The following is a 5,344-nucleotide window of genomic DNA, read 5'->3' on the forward strand; positions in this document are numbered from 1 at the left end:
CGGCGGCGCCCCGCTCCCGCCCCCGCCCGCCGCGCGCGCCCCGCCCCGCCGCCCGCGCGCACCCAACCACCGCTCGGCCCCGCCCCGCCGGCTCTACGGGCGGTGGCGCGGTCCCGGCGGGCCGGGGAAGGCCGGGGGCGGGCGGTGAGCGGCCGGGGGCGGATCGGGTTTCCCAGAAGCGGGCGGGGCTTCCTGCCAAGCATTCCCCGCCCCCCCACCTCCTTCCCCTCTCCCCCCAGCTTCCGCCCGGCGCTGGCCCCGCGCTGCGCATGCGCCCGCGGCCGGAGGGGAGCAGCGAGGGCAGCGGCGCGGAGGCGCCCAGTGCGCAGGCGCGGGGGCGGAGGAGGGGGCGGGGCGCGTACGCTGAGTGACCGTTAAACGGCCGCCGGTTTCCCCACGATCGTTTCTCTCAGCGGTCGCGTTCGGCCCGGTGCTGGGGGGGGAGGGTGAGGCGTCGGTCCCTCGCTCCGCCGCACAAGCAGGGCCGCCTGGCAGGCAGCGCTGCTGGCCGCCTCCCCGGGCCTCGCCTCTGCTCTGGGGTCCCTGCCGCTGCCTCAAAGGGAGGCGGGAAGCGGGCCGAAGCGGCGCTGGCCGGGCTGCTGGGTTCGTAGCCTGGCTGCCGCATGCCTCGGTAGCCTCCTCGCTGTGTTATGCTGCAGTAAGGGCGCTGGTGTAAAGCTGTAGCGGCTGTACGAGTTTTTCCAAGAAAAGTTAGTAAGTGGGATTTGCCCGAACAGGTGCTAGAGGAATGTATAGCTTTGAAGGAGGAGACCAGAGCTGCTCTAACAGCGTTCTGTCTGTAAGCTGTCTCTTTTGACATGTACAAATTAAACTGCTTTTGGCTCAACAAGCTGAGACTTTCCATTGACTTTTTTTTCTTTCCCTGTTCTAAGACTCTGTTACCTTTTACCAGTTAAATGCCAAGAGAAAGGCTGCAAGAAGCGATGTCTTCATTTGATGTCAGAGCTGCGTAAAGGCCATGGGAGCTATGAGGATGAGCCTTCATTCCCAGTCACTATGATTGGAAGGGTTTCAGCCCTACTGTGGAGATAATATCTTTGACTAGTGTAAGTTTGTGATAACTGTGGTAGGTTGTTTTTTTTTCTCCCTCATTTACTCTCCAATGCTCCCCAGTAAGTGATAGTTTATTCTTCAGATTCTAATTTGCCCAAGTAGCGTTATTCTTAGCTTTGATGCTAAAGGTAGGGGTCGGTTTGGGTAACTCCTGGTCCTTGCCTCAGAGGGCTGGGGACCGTGGAAAACAAATTATTTCAGAGGTAAGAATTTCATAGCTTTCAGGAAAGGACTCTGATATGCTTGGTTAGTGCCTCTAGATTTGGGCTTGCAGTGTGACATACAATATGTTTTGCCCCATGCAGGAGGATGACTCACAGTTGTGGCAGAGTCTGTGTACGATAACCACCATGATGGTGCTCTGAGCAGTCTTGAGATTTGCAGTAGTAAGATCCCATATCCCTCACCTTCAGTATAGACTGGTTCTGTACAGGTGCCTGTTCTGCTCAGACCCTTCACATAGTTCGGAGATAACTTTTCAGTCCTGAGGGCTCTTTCCTAAGAGAGCAGAGCTATATTGTGTTGCAGAATAATCCCCTGTTGCCTGTACAAAACCAGTTAAATGAACCTGTAGGTTGCTATCGTATGTGCTGTGTTACAGTCAGTAGGCTAGTCTGCATGTTACTCCAATACTTTTGGATATGATTCAAGTGGAAACAGAAAATGCTGGGAGTGGGGTTGCTATCATCAGGTCAGCTCTTGCAAGGAGGTAGCCAGTAATTACAGGTTGGTTTTCAGTCGTTCCTGCAGGAACAGAACTGTGGTCCACTCTGAGTGGGGTGTATGGAGAGAATTGAGCTTTAGGGATGGGTTCATGTTCTGTGTGCTCCTATGCTTAGGCAGCATGTGTTAACGGTCACAGAACCTGAGATCCACCCCATCTCTAATGTCCCCTGAGTAAAGAATCATCCTTGCATTCGGGCAGTAGGAAATCCTCAAGTGAGGAAGGAGTTGCAAAGAGTTGTGCTAATAACTGGTCACATCTTTTTCAACCTTTCTTGTTAGCTTGGACTCGCTTAAAGAATGTGGGATGTCTTCTGGTCAAGATAAAGAACCATTAGAGAAATTTTTACAAGGCAATGATTTTCAGAAGTTGAAATAATTTGACAGCAGTCCTGCCTTTAAAAACCTGAGGAAGTATTTGTTAGGTTATTTTTGCCAGAGTAGTTCAGGTGATCATAATGCTGCATTTAGAGATATTTGTGACCTTGACATTTTTATCACAGTGGAAAGAAGATTAAACAAAGCTTCTGACAAAATATAATGGACCTTAATACTCATTTTGTGGGTTTTGAACAAGCTACACTTTTCATTGAAGTTATATTCTGTAATTGTTTTCTGAAGAGAGCAGACAGGAGTTAGACAGGACTGGGAGTTTGAGAAGCACATGTGGGACTTGTTACAAGCCCAGGTTCAGTACTGAAATCCAGAATACTCTGCTTTTCTTTTGTGGTTAAGTTATGTGAAATGAATCAATGGTCTCAATCATCTTACCGGTAGAGAAGTTTGTCACTCTTGAAGCTGTAAAGAATGTCTTGAAAGCACAAACAAAGTGTAAATAATGTAATAATGATTGCTCCAGTAAGCAAGCAATATTCATGGTGTACAGTAATAGCTCAAAGATGCGAAGAGTCTATTAGTTGGAAATAACAGGAGCACATAGTGATCTGTCAGCGCGCTTCTGACACCTCTCCAGCAGAAAAAGCATGTTTGGAGAAGGGTGAGAACACCGTGTGTCCGACCCACTGGAGCAGAAGCAAGCTGGCTGGTGAAGGCGAGGCTGGGAGATGGGCACGGGCTGCCTAACCTCTGCTCTGCCCCTTTGTAGTTACAGAGGCACGTACAGCCAAGCTCTGGTTTCTATTGTGGCAATAAAACCCACGAGTAGTTCTCAACGTGAGTACAAATGGAGTGAATGCAAATATAACTGTGTTCCTATTTATGTAAATTGCACAGGGTGTATCAGTGACTCAATTTGGAGAGTTAACAGAAATAGCTATGTTAATAATTGGTGCAAAATATGCATAGCCCTTCCTTTGGGTGACCCAATAATGTCAAGACCTACCTCTCGGAATGTGTGCAGTGATTATAGTTACAGCTCAGAGAGCACAGTTAGTTTCACACAAAGGCCTTTTGTTCCTGCCTGGCTTGATTACAGTTATCTAGTCTGGGACCACTGATCAAAAAAAGCTTTTAACTTGGAGTTTTCGATCTATTTTTCCATGTTTGGCGCTGGCTGCATGTGTGTGAGCCAAGAGCAGCATGTTACAAATAGGGAGTTGTAAAGAACTTGAACCAGACGGGCCTTTGGCAGTGTGAGCTTCAGTCCAGATCTAGAGATGGGGACAGCTCATACCACCTTGGCTGATCTTCAGCCTCATCCCACCAACCAAGCTTCAGCCCCTGTGGCACATCACCATTTTAACAGAGGAGAATTCTGACCACTGTACCTCCCCCTGCCACCCCTGACTTTATGCGGCTACAGTCTGTGCTCTTTCATTCTTTCTAGAAACCTAGGTCCACCACAGGAGGTGCCTTGGGTTACTGCTGGCTTTCCCAGAGTCACTGTTTTTGGTTCCAGGTCTCCCCTTGAAAAGAGGGTCACCTACTTAAGTTTGTGTGGAAGTTTGGTGCCTGGCCGCGGGCAGCTACAGTGGATCACCTGTGCGGAGTAACTCGGGAGTTTGGGGCTGCTCAGCCGGATTGCCAGAAGAACGGCATACCCCAGGAGCTGCATGCCTGACTGAGGGTGACCCTTATGGGGACTGCAGTGTACCTCGTGCATGGGAAGAGCTCCTCCACCAGGGAGTGTGGGTAGTGATGACAAGAACTGCTCTGTCCTCCGGCAGGGACATGGGATTGATGTGTCAGCTGCAGAAACGCTCCTTTTGTGCGGATGGGAGAGACCTGAGCTTTTAAACTCGAGGTAACCGGACTCAGACCCCGCTTGTTTCATTGTAACATTTGAGCCAACTAGAGCCAGAAAGTGTAAAACGGGGTTCTCAGCTGTTTCATTCTTCAGAACTTAAACGTGAAGCAACTGGTTGAAAACTTCACCATTAAAAAGTTTCACTTCCCAAATAGTGCTGTTCTATAAATACCCTGTGCAGTGGGATATGACATTTACTCCCACACATGAGACACAGCATGCTTTGTAACTTACATACTCCAGGCCTTAACCCTTGAGCTGTCTTTGAGTAAACACAAGGCAAGGAACCCACCTCTTAGGCAGGATGGACTCACGTTGCAGCCTGCGAGCAGGTGCGGGTTGCTGTAAACGAGGGTAGAAATGCACCCAAAATTATTGCACTTAGTATGGAAAAATTCACTTCTTCAAGCTCTTTGGGTGTCATGTAGCTAAAGATGTTGCCTTAGGAATAACAGTGCTTTATATGCACTCTTATCAACAGATCTCAGAGCACTTTCCTGCCCAAACCAAAAGAAGTACTTCAGGTAGCTTGCTTTAATTTCTGATTCTGCTACTGATTTATGATCCTTGACAAATTCCTTAGCTCCTTGGTTTCAGTCCCATGTAAAACAGATGCTACTGCTTTTCTCCCATTCTGTATGTTTTGTATGTAGTAGAAACTCAAACAGTAGCCTCTGTCTTTGTAGGGTGCACTGACTGAAGTGCTCAGGTGCTGATGTTTTATAAATACCCTATATAAATATATAAATATCCTCTCTCTCTCTCTCTCTATCTCAATGGGAGTAGGTTTGTAATATCCCTTTCTTATTGAGAAAGAGATGAAGACACCTACATTGGTAGATTTAAAAATTAATGGGTCATCTTATCTCATCCTCTTGCATAACATCAAGCAAGCCGTGTATCACAGCCAGACTTGAACTTCAGCGAGGTTAGCAAAGCAGTCTAGCGCTGCAGCTGTACCTCCGTGGGAAATGGAGTCCAAGTTTTTAAAAGCCCTTACTTGAATCATGTTGGCACATGACTGTTTCTCTAGTGTTAAAAGACTATGCAGAAGAGGTCCACAGAAATTAATCCTGACACTGAAATAGGCTGGTTTTGTTATCTCACTGGAGTGGGAGAGATGAAAACAAAAAAATTTAGGCCTTTGTAGAATGGGTCTGACTCTGATCTCGGTTACACAATGTTGATGTAATTCCTTTCAACTGAACGGCATATTCATGGCTTGTGTCAGGGAAAAATAAGAAACGGCCTCAATGGCTTTCAGAAGTTTTTCGTCAGCTCTTTTGAATACCAAGAAGTTCCAATTAATCGGAGTTTGGCCCCTGCAGGGAATATGCTTCT

Source organism: Accipiter gentilis, chromosome 5 (genome assembly GCF_929443795.1).
Source record: "Accipiter gentilis chromosome 5, bAccGen1.1, whole genome shotgun sequence".
Classification (NCBI taxonomy): domain Eukaryota; kingdom Metazoa; phylum Chordata; class Aves; order Accipitriformes; family Accipitridae; genus Astur; species Astur gentilis.